Consider the following 17,239-nt stretch of genomic DNA (forward strand, 5'->3'; position numbering starts at 1 on the left):
ACAGAGACATAGGCAGAGATGGATAGAGCTAGAGACAGATAGAGACAGGCAGAGACAGGTAGAGGTAGAGACAAGTAGAGGCAGAGAGAGGTAGAGGCGGAGCCAGGTAGAGACAGGGACAGACAGAGACAGATAGCAGCAGAGACGGATAGAGGCGGAGCCAGAGAGAGACAGAGGCAGAGACAGACTGAGACAGAGACAGACTGAGGCAGACAGAGGTGGAGACAAAGATAGAGGCAGAGATAAAGGCAGGAACAGATAGAGGCACAGACAGAGACAGACAGATAGAGGCAGAGACAGATAGAGACAGACAGAGAGACATGGAGATGGAGGGAGATGGAGAGGGAGACAGACAGAGGGAGACAGACAGAGGTAGACAGAGGGAAATGGACGCAGGGAGACAGACAGAGGGAGGGAGACAGACAGAGGGGGACAGAGGGAGGGAGGAGGGAGACAGACAGAGGGAGAGAGAGGGAGGGAAACAGAGGGAGGCAGACAGAGGGAGGAGGGAGATGGACACAGGGAGGCAGAGGGAGGGAGACAGACAGAGGGGGAAATAGAGACAGACAGGGTGAGGAGGGAAACAGACAGAGGGAGACAGAGAGAGGGAGGGAGGGAGATAGAGAGAGAGGCAGGGAGACAGAGAGAGAGGCAGGGAGACAGAGAGAGAGAGAGGGAGGGACACAGAGGGAGGGACAAAGAGAGAGAGAGAAAGAGAGAGAGAAAGAGAGAGTGAGACAGAGGGAGTGAGACAGAGAGAGGGAGACTGAGAGGAAGGGCGACACAGAGGGAGGTAGACAGAGAGGGAGGGAGACAGAGGGAGGAAGGACATAATAAAAATAAATTGCATTGACAACAATTTTATATAGGAAACAATAAAAAATAATACAAATGAGGTAATAACGAAGGGTTACAGGTTACTTTCAACCTGTAAACATAGCTTTTTGCAGGTACACAGAAACGGTTTTGATGTATCTTCTAAAACAATGTTAATGTTGTTCCCAGACAGAAATATTTGCTGAAATGTCAAAAAAGTCATTTGGAATGTGTATCTTATAATGTTTATCTTCTTTGTAGATAGTTTTAAAAGCTTCTAGATGATAATTTCCTGACGAAGGCACTTGTTGTCGAAACGCGTAGAGAAGAATTCGTCATTACCTCATTTGTATAATTTTTTATTGTTTCCTATATAAAATTGTTGTCAATGCAATGTATTTTTATTATGTATAAATTTTCGAATGTAAAACTTTTATTCATATGTACATGACAATTGTTAAAATCCTAAAAAATTGTTTTTAACAACAAGATACCATCTTGCAGTTTTATGTTATTTCAGTAGTCTGGGTCTCAACACATTGTATATCTAGGTTACCTTCTTGAAAGCCTGCCTTACCAACAAATCCCTAGAACAAAGTACTCCCTCTGGAGAGCAGTCTGCTGAAAAAACACATGAAATGAGGCCCCAAGCGGCACTTTTGTGCCACCCAGAACATCACTTTTTTGACATTCGAGTGGAGCAATGTGGCCTTCTTAATAAGTGCCAAAAACGTACGCCTCCCCAGGTGTGGTGTTAGGGAGGCACAACGGGGAGAAATATCTTTCTTTCTCCTCGTTTTTCCTCTTGCTATGTGTGCTGCATTCTACAGCACACACAGAAAGAGGAAAATGCCTCTTCTGATTGTTTTTGTGCAGGAAGGATTTCCCTTCCTGCAGAAATATAATAATCGGCGCTACATAGGCACCCTTGCACCATGGTAGAAAGGTGCCTGCATTGGGGCACAGCAGTCAATATGCGCCGGCGCAGGGGAAAACACAGGAATGTGCTGTATCAAACAGTTACGGTGCATTCCTGCCCTTTTCTTTTGACGTAAGGCAGCGCAGCAGGCCTTCGCTGCCCTACAGCAAAAAAACAGAAATGAGGCCCACAATACTATGGCGGGGTCGGTAACTTGTAGTGCCAATAAGAGGGTGAAATGGCCCACAGCCGCACCAGTAATGCCTCCTCGTCTTCCTTCAATATTAAACTAAAACATGCTTTTTGAGAAAAGAGTATGCACATTTTATGGGCTGCTAGCACTGAACACCCCTCATCAGCACACCAACAAAATCTGCTTATTTTCTCCTTTTTTGCTACAACAACTATCGCAAGTTCTGCAAACACCAGACTGGGTTCAACATTACACTATCTTTACCTTATTGTACATCCTTCTGAAACTCCCACAGGAAGACTGTATGTTTCATAAAACTAGTTTAACACACTAACTACATTTTTATCCGCTATGAAATTTCAACCTTATAAACAGGTTGCTGTGCCTTTAAGAATGTCTTCCCTGCATACGTTATTCCAATTGGTTTCCTTCTAGCTCTGCTCTAGCTTTAGAGCAGGGTTTGAAATCACGCTGTCCTTCTAATGTGCACTATGTGCTCTCCACCTGCATAAGATATAACAACCTTAAATTCAATGTATGTACCTAACAACTCTATTTGTTAATTGTGTATTTGCCAACACAAAAACTGAGCTTTTTGTGTTCTTACCACTTTGGTACGTACTCAAACTGAAAAGTAGATTTATTTTGCTCAAGCTAGTTATTTAAATTGCATCGAAACTTAAAAGACTTTTGTCTAATTTACACTTTAAAAAACAACCTTGCAGTAAATAAATTACTAACTAAATAAGGCAAAGAAGGCATGTGAATTCACATACCGATATATGATAAGCTACGAGGGAGCCCAGGAATTGAAGCTGCGACAAAGAATATCAAGCATTGGCAAAGCCAATATAGCTGTCCTATTAACTTCCAGTGCAGACCCACTGGCTTTGCAAATTATTTTTTTCTAATGCAGTTCAGCATCTACAAAAAGAGAAGAAAATGCTTTTTGCCTATGTTGTGCAGGATTGCCCAAAAAAAAAGAATAAAAAGGCGCTATAATGTGTGCATGGCTGCATCATCAGGAATGTGAGCAGTGAAGTGATACAGGTTGTCCATTCTGGAGGATGGCAAAGAAGTTGGCATAATCTAGGAGAGGGAGAAACTCCAGAAGGGGATGGGAAACAATCAAATAATAAGCAAGCAAATGAGTGTGACAAGAAATCCAACCAAGGGTAAGCAATAGCTGACCCAAAATTCACTGTAGGTATTAATGTTGTCAATAAAAGGTCTTTTACAATATAGAGCTAAAAGCATTTTATAGACACGACCAGGGCTGGCTTTAGCGCTGGTGGTGCCCTGTTCGACAATGTTGGTTGGGCCCCCCCTTAATGACCACCTCTGCCACAGATTCCCTCACTGCCACAGTGCCCCTCAAGTTTCCATAACCATTGTCTCTCCGAATCATTTAGTTTTATAACACTACTCATAACCGTGTAAGGTGTCATAGAGACACCTTACACGGTTATGAGTAGTGTTATAAAACATAGAGACAGTCATATGTGTGTAAATCACTGTAGAGGAAATGTTACAGCAGACAGGACTACAAGGTGTGGAAGTCACATGTCATTCATATTGGTAGGCAATATAGTTTGAGTCCTTATTCTGGAAAAGCACAAATTCAGAATTTAAAACGTAACACCATTGTTAGTAGTCCTCTTAAATAATAAGAATAGTTTTCTACCCAAATGAACCTTTTTAGCAAGATTAGGATAATCAAAGACTCTGTAAAAAAACATTTAGCTATACCCTATACCTTGCAGTTTGCATGCAGATCTTTGATGACAGTTCATAGCTCAATGTTCTATATTAGGATTTTGACTTATAAACTAGATGTAACAAAATAATCTCTCTTACAGAATCAGTAACCTACTGACCTATTTACATTATATGCTCTTTGTGATCTGCATGGTACACATTCTTAACAGGAGGCATTTTAACCCTCTGCGCTACCTTACCATGAGTCAAAACTTCCACTACACAAACCTCCAGTCTCTTCCCAGGAAGACAATTAATCACCAAAGTTATCTTGACACCAACCCCCCAAGTCAGCGCCCGGTGCGGTGGCACCAATCGCACAGCCTTTTAGGCAGCTCTGGACACAACGTAAACATAGCACAAGATTACTTGAGATACAGTGGTTTTCAGCAGTTCTGCCCAGGCTTGCTCAGGAAAAAAACTAGAACACCCCTGCCCCTGAGTGGTAGCTCCCTACTGCGAATCCCAAGTAGCAAACTGCAGCAAATGCTGCTTATGCGTAAGCAGGAACAGAGCCGAAGCCAATGGCTTGAAACAGCAGCAGCTAAATTGAGGTGACATGAAGTTCCCTGAAGCAGACATGCCTTCCTGGAGGCACTGGGTCCTTGTAATAGACAGGCAACAATCACACTTTGCAATCACATGGAAAGCGAAAGAACACCACAATGATACACGGCGATTATTTACTGCACAATATTAAAAAATAAAAACTAGGAAAAATGGATGGCACATACCTCCTCTTCATTAGCAAGAAAGTACCACTACACTGACAAGAAGATCATGTGGTCTCTGATGAGTGCTGATTGGTTAATTTGAGACAGTGCTCTGATTGGTTACTTTTCTTCCTAAACGTTAATTGGAAGGATTATTTTATACTATACTATAGTTTAGTAAAATATGAAAAGAATATAGCCTAACTTTCGTTTTTTTTGTGGAAAATATTTTCTTTGCTTTCAAGCATTTGCTGGGTATTTGCATATAGACCTAGCTATGTTTCAGCAGATTGCTCTAATTACCATTTACTGTAGGCAGTGCATTGTTCTTGTGTAACTCTGCAATGGAAGTTTAAGTCAAATATACCTGGAAGCAGGCCTACCTAGGTATGATTATTATAGACGAAGTGTCCTTTTCACCATGAGAGTAAACGGAGGAGTGTCTTTTTTATTCATTATGCTAATTCCACTTGAATGCCATTTAAAGCTATACAACTAAACATTATAAATTGTACACATTTCCATTTGGCAAGAGTAAACAGAAGTCATGTTCATAGAGAACATTAACCCATTGGAGAAGAATATTCACTGTTAATATTTAATCTGCTTCCTAACAGAACTGTCTTCCTTACTGATACATTATTTAAAGTTCCTAATGCTAATGTGCTGACATGTTTTAAACTCCCAGAAGGTGTTATTAGGTGCACTCAAATAGTGGACTAACATTAAGTGGATATACCAGAAAAAACTGACAGTTGTGATCATGTGTATAGGCTGCATTTATTCATTTATTGACCAAGTGCAAATATTAACCTCCCCTAGGAAAGCAGCTGAAAATCCAAACCTCCCTGGGACTCCCTAATGTTAGCCAGTCTGCAGGGCATGGTCTCTGATCTGTAATACCAGGTGCAAATCCTGGCCTACCAGGCTTGCATGAGCACAGGTTCAGTGACCCATGCTGTTCGGGTGTTTTTGGTTATCAGACACAAATGTGTGTGTTTTGACAAAGATAAGAGCCCAACATTTTTACTGTTCTGGTAAGCTTTTTGGGGCCGGAGTGTCATGTCGTTATGCCTGATCCTGATCCACAGACAGGGCAGGCAGGAAAAGGGAAAAGGGAAAAGGAAGGGCTAGGGAGGAAGCGGAAAGGGAGGGGTTAGTTGAGATGTAGAGAAGCGAGAATAAAGAAGAGCTATGAAAGTGCCGTCTTTAACCCAAGGACAGGAAACTGGCGACGAGTGGGGGATCAGCTGACCCACTGTACCTGTTCCCTGCAACCACTGAGGCTTAGAAGGAGAGCACGACCGAGAACGCGCTGCGGAGCATTCCGGCAGCTAGAGAAGGGCGCGAGCATCTTGCCGACTCGCTGAAGCGGGCCGTGATCCAGAAAGCGCGACCCTACTGATGCCCAACACGTGAAGACCAGGGTAAGCCACATTAAATAACTACCCTGGTGAAGTAAAAGTTTAACTACCCTAGTGAGGGTGAGGCATCACGTCTCTCCTGCGGCAATCTTAAAGTCAGGCACCGTGCATTGTTTAACACCAGATCTCATCACGGCGGCCATCTTGCAGTCAGGCGACTCATAGAGAAAAGTTCCCAGCGCTCACAAATTGTGGTCCTGAAGCCCCCACAGTCTGCCTGAGTCACGATTTCACTCACCATGTCCTTGGAGGCCGAGTCCACGCAGCCAGCAGCGACTGGGTCCACACAAAATGCCCCGCAACTAGGACCGGTGCTCATGGGGGTACCCTTCTTACTCCCTCCCGAGCCTCTAACGCTGACATCTGGGAACAGCATGGGGCCCAAATGGAAAAGCTGGGCTAAAGACTTTGAAGACTTCATGACAGGGTCGCAAGTTCGTGACCCCAATCAAAAACTCATAGCCCTATGAAACCTAGTGGGGAAAGACATCGGACAAATCATTAGGAAACTACCCGCCGCTAATACCGTATTCTACGAAGATGTGAAAGAAGCCCTAGATAGGAAGTTTCTCCTCAAACGGAACTTAGACTATGAGCGCCACACTTTGAATCTTGCAACCCAAGAGAAGGATGAATCCATGAGTGTCATCATCGCCTGCATCAGGCGCCTAGAATACTGTGAATTTGACAAGTTCAGCACTGCAGCCGCTGTCGTCTGTTTGACGCCGCTGTCGTCTGTTTTGTTTTTGTTTTGTTAATCATTTGTGCTTGTTTTACCAGTAATTTTTTCCCGTGTTAGCGTTTTTGTTTTCCATTTGTGCCTGTTATTTTTTGTCAGTTTCTGCCCTTACGTTGGTTCTCCTTCCTGTCTGCCCGCCTACCTCGCCGCCCTCCGCCTTCCCTCCCCGCTCCCCGCTTCCCGCCACCACCGCTGACCACGCCCCTTTTTCCCTTCGGGTCCCTCCCCGCTCCCAGCTGCCCCGCCCACCCGCGCACTTGGCCTTATATGGCGACCGTGCGACGCAGGTGAGTGTGACCCACTTGTGGGACACCCCCGCGCCGCACGGCCACCAGCTGCTGCGTGTGCCCCATCGCCTTGCCCTCTGCCTCGCTGCCTGCCTCGCTGCCGGCTGACGCCGCTGTCGTCTGTTTTGTTTTTGTTTTGTTAATCATTTGTGCTTGTTTTACCAGTAATTTTTTCCCGTGTTAGCGTTTTTGTTTTCCATTTGTGCCTGTTATTTTTTGTCAGTTTCTGCCCTTACGTGCGTTCTCCTTCCTGTCTGTCCGCCTACCTCGCCGCCCTCCGCCATCCCTCCCCGCTCCCCGCTTCCCGCCACCACCGCTGACCACGCCCCTTTTCCCTTCTGTTCCCTCCCCGCTCCCGCCTCCCAGCTGCCCCGCCCACCCGCGCACTTCGCCTTATATGGCGACCGTGCGAACGCGCAGCGGTCACGCGCAGCGGGCGCGCCGATTGTGCGCCGAAGGCGCGCCAAAGGTAAGCCCGTCTGCGCCTGGACCGCGCCCAGTGCCAGGACCCCTGGACCTCGAAGACCCCGACCGACCCGCCAGACGTACTCAGCCGCCACCCTCAGCGCACTCAACACCGGCCGACGCCCAGAGTGCCACCAAGCCACACCACGACGCACCCACGGACCCTTCAGCTGCCAGGCCTGCAAGTTCTCCTGCATCCGGACCTGCCTCGCACCAACACCCGCCAAGTCGAACACCAGCAACACCCACCTCAAGTGCATCCTACTCAACACCCGCTCCGTCCACAGACACGCCATCGAACTCTGGAACCTCCTAGACACCACTGCCCCTGAGGTTGCCTTCCTCACAGAGACCTGGATGAACGCCTCTTCAGCTCCCGACATCGCCATCGCTATCCCAGAGGGCTACAAGATCGTCCGGAGGGACCGCAATGCCAACCAGATGGGAGGAGGCATCGCCATCATCCACAGGAACACCATCCGTCTCACGACCAGCACCGACAACACCCTGACCACCGCCGAACACCTGCATTTCCAGATTCACACCGACCCGAACACCACCCTCAGAGGCACCCTGATCTACCGACCTCCGGGACCACGCACCCAATTCAGCGAGGACATCGCCGACTTCGTCAGCCCGCATGCCCTCCCCTCCGCTGACTACATCCTCCTGGGGGACCTCAACTTCCACCTGGAGAACAACAACGACCGCAACACCAGCACCCTGCTCGACAACCTCGCCAATCTTGGACTCAAGCAGCTGGTGTCCACCCCCACCCACCTCGCCGGACACACACTCGACGCAGTCTTCTCCTCCAGCACAGACATCGACTTCAGCCACGCCACAGAGCTTCAATGGACGGACCACAGCTGCGTCCACTTCACCTTCAAGAGAACGACGACCCACCACCACCAGCATCAGGCCGCCCGCAGAAGCTGGAACAAGATCACAGCAGACCAGCTCGCCGCTTCCCTAAGCCAGCACCCTCCCGCCAGCTCAGCGAACCCCAGCCAGGCCGCCGACAACCTCACAAAGTGGATCAGCAACTGCGCGGACGAACTCGCCCCGCTGAGGACCCCGCCCAGCAGATCCGGCAGCAAGAAAGCCCCGTGGTTCACCGACGAACTCAAGAGCTCCAAGAAGAACTGCCGAGCCCTCGAGAAAGTCTGGAGAAGGGAACCTACACCGGACAACAGGACCACCTTCAAGCTGGCCACCCGGAAGCACCACCAGCTGATCCGCGCCGCCAAGAAAACTGCTTTCAAGGACCGGCTGGACAACAACGCACACAACTGCAAGGAACTCTTCAACATCGTGAAAGAGCTATCCAACCCCAACGCAGGAAACAACGACATCACCCCATCGCAAGACCTCTGCAACTCCCTCGCTTCATACTTCCACAACAAGATCGCGGACATACACAACAGCTTCAACAACCAACCAACGCACACCAAGACCGAACAACCACCCCCCACCACCACCCTCCACGCCTGGACCCCGATCAGCACCGAAGACACCATCCGCACGATGAACTCCATCCACTCCGGATCACCGACTGACCCCTGCCCTCACCAAGTCTTCAACAAGGCTGACGCTATCATCGCACCCCACCTGCGAGACATCATCAACACATCCTTCGACACCGCCACCTTCCCTGAGAGCTGGAAGCACGCCGAACTCAGCGCTCTTCTCAAGAAACCCACAGCGAACCCCACCGAACTCAAGAATTACCGCCCCATCTCGCTCCTCCCGTTTCCAGCCAAAGTCATCGAGAAGACCGTCAACAAGCAGATGGCCGCCTTCCTCGAGACGAATGGATCCCTCGACCCCTCACAGTCCGGCTTCCGAGCCAATCACAGCACCGAGACCGCCCTCATCGCCGCCACCGATGACATCCGAGCCCTGATGGACAACGGAGAAACAGCGGCCCTCATCCTCCTAGACCTCTCCGCGGCTTTCGACACTGTCTGCCACCGCACCCTAGTACAGCGCCTCAGCAACGTCGGAATCCAGGACAAGGCGCTGGAATGGATCATCTCCTTCCTCGACGGAAGAACACAGAGAGTCCGCCTACCACCGTACAAGTCAGAGGCCACCGAAGTCATCTGCGGCGTCCCTCAAGGATCCTCTCTGAGCCCCACCCTCTTCAACATCTACATGAGCCCCCTCGCGGCCATCGCACGCCAGCACAACCTCAACATAATCTCCTACGCCGACGACACCCAGCTGATCCTCTCCCTGACCAACGACCCCGCCGCCGCCAGAGCCAACCTGCACGAAGGGATGAAAGAGGTAGCCGAGTGGATGACGACCAGCCGCCTGAAACTGAACTCTGACAAGACGGAGGTCCTCATCCTGGGCTCTTCCCCCTCCGCCTGGGACGACTCCTGGTGGCCTCCTGCCCTGGGCACCGCACCCAAACCGACAGACCATGCACGCAACCTGGGCTTCATCCTGGACTCCTCCCTCTCCATGACCAGGCAAGTCAACAACGTCTCCTCGGCGTGCTTCAACATCCTACGCATGCTACGGAAGATCTTCTGGTGGATCCCCACCGAGACCAGGAAGACCGTCACCGAGGCCCTCGTCACCAGCCGACTGGACTACGGCAACGCCCTCTACGCCGGTACCACCGCCAAGCTCCAGAAGAGACTCCAGCGGATCCAGAACACCTCAGCCAGACTCATCCTCGACATCCCACGAACCAGCCACATCTCCGGACATCTGAGAGACCTTCACTGGCTCCCCGTCAACAAAAGAATCACCTTCCGCCTCCTCACCCACGCACACAAAGCCCTCCACGACCAAGGCCCGAGCTACCTCAACAGCCGAGTCAACTTCTACGCTCCCAAACGCCACCTCCGATCAGCCAACCACGCCCTCGCCGCCGTCCCCCGCATCCGAAGAGCGACTACAGGAGGAAGGTCCTTCTCCTACCTTGCCGCCAAGACATGGAACTCCCTCCCGACCGACCTGCGCCTGACCCAAGACCACCTCTCCTTCAGGAAGAAGCTGAAGACCTGGCTGTTCGAGCAGTAGCGGCACCCCCCCACCCCCAGCGCCTTGAGACCCTACGGGTATGTAGCGTGCTCTATAAAAGTCACTGATTGATTGATTGATTGCAGACGTGCTTGGTCTGCGCATCATCGAGGGATGCCAATCGGAGTCACTGCTTCGTCAACTACTAAAAAAGTACTACACTCTTGAGGAAATAGAAGAACTCACCTGCATGAATGACCTAGCCGAAGAGCACGCAAAAAAGATGGAGGCCAGCAAAATCGAGAAAAGAGAACAAGCTCTTCGAGTACAGTCTCGAGGCGTCGCCCTGACCGCCACAAATCTGGAAGACTCACACGAACACCTCGTGCAAAATCTCCTCGCAGCGGGATCCGAAATAGCCAACCCGGAGAAAATCACTGCAGTGCTATCTGTGCGGCCAAGAGTACCCCACGCAGGCCAGTTCCCGGCAATGGGTCAACAATGTCACCGATCCGGAAGAGAAAGTCACTTTGAAGCTGTTTGCCAAACCCGCCGCTCGGAGATGAAACTGACCAAACAGAACGTAGGATCCCGTCACCACGTGAGAGATGTACAGGGATGTAGAGACCTCTCCACCAGCTCATCAAGGTCAAGCGCCCAATCAGTCAGCTCATAAAGATCCCAGCGATCGATCGGCATCCAGAGAGTCATCTTCCCTCACTCCCATATCACAAGACAGTGATGAATACGTGTTCATGGTGGCGAACCCAGATAGATTAAAGAAGTACACTCGACTAAACATTCAAATAGGAAGCCACTCTGCCAAATTTGTTCTAGGCACTGGCGCATTGCTCAACTACATTTGCGCCACAGAATATTAGAGCATGAATCCCAAACCGAGACTGGAACCAGCGGTGGTTCGAGTTTACACGTGGATGTCCAAAGAACCACTGCCATGTCTAGGACAATTCCGCACTACTCTAACATACAAGGACCGGCAAATCCAAGCACACATTCATGTAATTGAAGGCCCCTAAGCAGCATATTGCCTCCTCTGCCTGCCAACGGCAGAATGCTTGAAGCTAGTTGAAATCCTATACAAGGTGGATGGCTCGCCGGACATTGTCAACAAATTTCCGAAACTATTCAGTGGGCTAAGAAAACTAACTCACTTCAAAGTCAAGTTACATATCAACGAACAAATAACACCAATAGCGCAACATCACACTAAAGTGCCATTCCACTTGCAACAGGTAGTAGATGACAAATTACAAGACCTGCTGAGAGTGGACATCATAGAGTGATCAACGGGACCCAATCCATGGGTGTCGCCTGTCGTGGTTGTGCCCAAGAGAGGTCAAGACAACAAGGTACGCTAGTGCATGGACATGCAAGCCCCGAACACGGCTATCGAGAGAGAGCGGTACCCAGTACACCACATCAGGGAAATGATCACGTGCCTAAACGGAGCAACAGTCTTCTCGATACTGGATCTCAACAAGGGATACCACCAACTAGAATTGCATGAGAAATCGAGATACATTACCACATCCACCACTCATCAAGGCCTCTTCAAATACAAACGTCCCAATTTTGGAATTTCATCGGGGGCCAATATTTTTCAGGAGGCTGTCCGGTGTGTGATTCAAAACATCCCGAACACATTTAACTACAGCAATGACATCCTGGTGTTTGGGGAGACCGGAAAGAGCACAACAAAGCACTTGACCAGGTATGTCACACTTTGATCATCGCATACCTCACTCTCAACCAAGACAAACATGAGTTCCACAAATCAACACTCACATTTTACGGCCACATCTTCTCAAAGGACGGCATGAGACCTGACCCCGAGCAAGTATCTGCACTCTTTGACACTCCACTGCCACGTGATGTCAGTGACCTCCGTTCATTCCTAGGGATGGCCAGCTACTGCGCCCGTTACATCAAAGACTATGCCACCATCAGTTACCTGTTAAGAGAACTGACACGTCAAGGGCAACATTTCCAATGGTCATCCAAATGTGAACAAGCCTTCACCAAGATCAAAGAGGCGGTGAGCACTGCCATCTACTTAGCCTACTTCAACACCAAACGGAAGACCGAAATCACTATGGACGCCAACCCAGAGGGGCTTGGCGCAATTCTGGCACAATATGATGACAAAGCCGACCAATGCCACATCATTGCATTCGCTAGTCGCAGCCTTACCGACAAGGAAAAGGCCTACTCACAACCAGAAAAAGAGAGTCTTGCGGTTGTGTGGACGTGTGAGCACTTTCATCGCTTCATATACGGAAAACACTTGACGCTTATCACTGATCACCAGGCGCTAACAACCATCTTTGGTAACCCGCGGGCCAAGATGTGCCCGACGAATGAACGGTGCGGAATTCTCCTACAAGACTACACCTACACCATTATCCACAAACCAGGGAAGGCGGAAAACCCGGCAGACTATATGTCTCGGCATCCACAAACCCGGACGCAAGTGCGACACTCTGTGGCGGTAGAATAACTCCACTTCGTCATTGACCAAGCCTGCCCACCAGTGGTCCTGCTACAAACCATCCGTGAAGCGTCTGCCCAAGATGCCACGATCCAAAATATCATGCACCGAATCCGCACCAACTCATGGAGACACTTAGAAAACACAAACAGGAGTGGTGCTGTCAACACTCAAGAACTTGTGGCGTTCAAACACGTCCAAGATGAACTTTCCATCAGTGCCGACGGGCTGTTACTAAGAGACCGAAGACTTGTGATCCCTCAGAAATGAAGACAAGGAACCATCAACCTGGCACACGAAGGACACGGAGGAGTGGTGGCCACGAAGAAAGCACTGCGAGAACACGTCTGGTTCCCGTCCCTTGACCAGATGGTGGAACCCACGCTCCAAGACTGCCCATCCTGTCAATTAGTGGGACGAGATGAACCACCCGCCCCACTGCAGATGTCGGACCTCCCAGACAGTGTATGGCAACAAGTAGCTGTTGATTTCTTCGGCCCTATGAAGTTGGGGAAATACATCATTGTCATCATGGACGAGTACTCACGTTTTCCCATCGCTCATCAAATTTCTTCCACCAAAGCGACTGCTGTCATACCTGTCATTGATGATGTGTTCGCGGCATGGGGAATCCCTACGGTAGTAAAGACAGACAACGGACCGCCGTTCAACGGACAAGAGTTTGCAGAGTTTGCAAAACATCTGAACTTCAAACATTGGAAAATCCCCCCCCTGTGTCCCCAGGATAATGGGATGGTAGAACGCTTTATGGGAACAATCAAAAAGACCATACAACAAGCTGAACTGGCTCGTCGTGACATTCAACTGGCACTAAACGAAGTGCTGCGAGCCTATCGGACCACGCCACACAGCACTACAAACCAATGTCCCACCACTCTAATGCTCAGGTGAACTCCACGCACCCGGCTCCTGACTACGGATGCTGTCACACAATCCCGAGTCGTAACCACAGACCATGACACTCTAGTAGAACTTGATTGCACCAAGAACTCAAAAATGAAAGAGTATTCTGATCACCGCAGACACACAAAGACGTCCGACATCTGTGAGGGAGATTGGGTGTCAGTGAAACAGGACAGGAGAACCAAAGTGGACAGCTGCTACCTTGCACACCCCCTGCAGGTGACAGGAGGGAAAGGGACTATTGTTACAGCCAAATCTGGAGGCAAGCGGACAACCAGAAACATATCACACTTCAAAAGGTGCAACCCTTCTGCCTATACCAGAGTGCGAGAGTCTGACTGGAACACAGACTTGTCAAGTCAAAAAGGAAACAGTGACCTGGAGTATAGACGAGCGCTGGAAATTGGCAACACGAGAGAAAGAAGCTCACCTGACCACATACAAGCCAGCCGACCATGAAGAACAATTCGAAGACCTGTTCGACTCATTGAAGAACTCTGAAATACAGTGCACACTTAAAATACAAAGGGGGGAGGTGTCATGTCGTTATGCCTGACCCTGATCCACTGACAGGGCAGGCAGGAAAAGGGAAAAGGAAGGGCTAGGGAGGAAGCAGAAAGGGAGGGGTTAGTTGAGATGCAGAGGAGAGAGAATAAAAAAGTGCTATGAAAGAGCTCCCGTGTCCAGTGTTGTCTTTAGCCCGAGGACAGGAAACGGAGGTACAACATTTTCTAACAGTTGCCGGTGCTCCAGTTCCTTAAATCAATGGGTTTGCAACCCTTCGAAATTGATAATTACTGTAAGGGGCATATTGCTACAAGAGCCACCCGTGGACCCACACGGGCAGGGGTATGAAATGTTTTTTAAGAAACAGTGTCCATATAGGTGTCTCTGAATTAGGCAATTTTTAAAATGTCATCAATACCATACATATATTGTTAATGCAATTAATGTGAAGGAAAGACATGACCTATAATTAGACAAATTATGAAATCTTTATCAAAGCAGTATTTAAAATCAGTGTAAAGAATAAAAGTGCTTAGAGTATATAATGAACATGCAGTACTAGAAAGTGAAGAATTGGCGGGCAGGGGTGATCAGATCTAACAAAACAGGGGGAAGACCAAACTAATTTCTTTGTTAAAAGAAGCACTTAAAATCAGTAGGGTTTTGCACAAAATGTAATCTTTTTTATTGGATCAATCAAAAATTATTTTTCTTCTGTGCTGCTGTTGACAGCATTTTAAACACAGACAGTATGACAGGTAGTCATTAGGACTATAATGAAATTCACTGAGCACAGAGAGTATAATCACTGTGGTTTCGTAAGAAAAGAAAAATAATCTAGTTAAAGAAGAATTGAAACAGTACTGGTACCCCATAATGGGGCAATTACAGTATAGGCACACAATGCAGGAAAAATCCAAGTAACTGAGTGTAAGATGTAGAACCTTACCAGGGGAGACGTATGTGAGTTCCGGCTGGAGTCTGGGAAGAACTGGCAGAGAGCCATGGAAACAATCCAGCTGGATTCAGTAAATTGCGGCAGGTGGCAAAAAGAGAGGTCCTGAGGACTGAGGCTTATCCGAAGACTATCTGCAAAGTGATTTCCGGTAGGATAATGGAAACCCTACTGTGACCCAGTGATAGAAGAATGGCGGGTAAAATGAAATATGCCCCTTGTCAAAACATCAAGATGTTCACAGTGCTTCTAAGAATTCAAAAAGCATAGGAATGTAGGCCAAATTATAACAAAGGCGAACGTACGAATACGATCAATGAGTTGGCCTTCAATCTGGTCATTACTTGTGGTGATTTTAATTGCATTCTCGACACAACAAATACTGAATATACTGACTGCATGTAAAGTAATCAAACCTATAAAATGCCATTAATGAAAGCAATTGGGGGTCATTCATATTTAGCAATATTACCATCCTTTAAGTTGAGAATATATTTTTTATTCAATAACCCACAAATAATAGTCATGCATTAATTATTTCGATTGGTTTATCCATCTTTGAAGAAAGCAAGTCAGACAGTCACTATTTGTCCTACTGTGATCACTCAGCAATTATTTTATGCTGGAATGCTAATAACAAAATCCCCACAAATAAGGACAGGACTTTCTCATGTTTTCGTCTACAAAGGGAAGGTTAACGAAACTAACTTAGGATACATGTCTCTGACTTCATTGAACCTAACCTAGTGATTACATCCCCATGTCTTACTTGGGATGCAGTGAAAGTCTTCAACTGAGGCATCACATATTCTTTCTTATTTGATATATCAAAAACAAATTGGCTTGTGGAAGAAAATGTAAGACAGAAATTAGATATTCAAACACAAAGTTATTTGTCACCGATGTTTAGTAATTAATTCTCCATATTTTACAATCTATGCTCTTAGAGGTTATATCAAAGCTTTATACTGTATCAGAACTTGAAAAGCTGTCTTTATATCCAAAAGTAAATTTTTCGAAACAGTGGAGAAATCTGGAAAATTACTTGCGTACATGAGCAAACAACACATCAATTCTAAACATATTGTAGCAATTATAAAAGAACCAAGGAAGGCTATGTAGAGTCAAAATTAGATTCTACAAGTATTTCAGCAGTATGAATATAATCAGATTGTCGTAATTGGCCTGTTCGCCTTAGCGATTAGCTGAACCTACACGTTGTCCTCCTTAACTTGGCTATATACGATAACGCCATTTTGAATGTTGCACCGGCCATCATAGACCATGAGCGGCCTCGTGGCCGACGTGCCCTTTTAGTCCTTTGTCCGTTCCACTGACCACTCTTGTCTGCCCAGCAACAGACTATTTTTAGTACTGGTCAAGCCACACATGCGCAGTTCCCACTGACCCGTAAACCTTCAGGAATGTGCTTCTAACTGAACAGTGGGTTTGAAACCCTCCAATGAGCTGGCAGTATTCCAAAACATGACCATATATGTCCTTAAAACTGTGTTCTAACTTGTGCCGCCTATCTTTTATTGCCCCAAAACTGTATATAAACGGGGTCACACCGGTGTTCGGGGTGATACCTCTTGCATTACCGAAGGGTGCTGTTTGAGTGTACCACCACCCCATGGGGTCTTAATAAACTTGTTCTTTGCCTTTTACAGTTTCCGTGCCAACAGTTCTTGTGTGTAAGTGGGTAATCTCTGGAGCGTGTAGGCCTTGGGAACCCCGAAATACTTCAATTGGCGACCACGAAGGGACTCATCGGCGACTCGGATGCCCGAAGGAGAGGTCGTGACGAAGGCTTGGAAACTCGCCATGGACGCGCGCTGCCACGAGTGACCCGAGTCTTGGCTGCCACGGTGTTTTTCCTTTCCTTCCGATCTGACCTTCCAGGTGGCGCCGGTCTCCGACTGAGTTTCCGAAGTGTCTGCATCGCCGAGAGAGTGCCGTTTGGCTGATTTGGCTTACAAGACCTTGGCAGTTGGAATCTGGACATTTGGGAATTTGGGTAAGCTTTGTGATCGGTAAGGTAGTCTTCGGAC

At 48.0% G+C, this 17,239-nt stretch overlaps 1 protein-coding gene across 3 annotated transcripts in view; it reads left to right on the forward strand.

Moving 5' to 3' along the window:
- Window positions 1-17,239, forward strand: part of ITM2C (integral membrane protein 2C) — a 281,272-nt gene that overhangs the window by 100,019 nt on the left and 164,014 nt on the right. The window lies entirely within an intron of this gene.

Source organism: Lissotriton vulgaris, chromosome 11, assembly GCF_964263255.1.
Source record: "Lissotriton vulgaris chromosome 11, aLisVul1.2, whole genome shotgun sequence".
Classification (NCBI taxonomy): Eukaryota; Metazoa; Chordata; class Amphibia; order Caudata; family Salamandridae; genus Lissotriton; species Lissotriton vulgaris.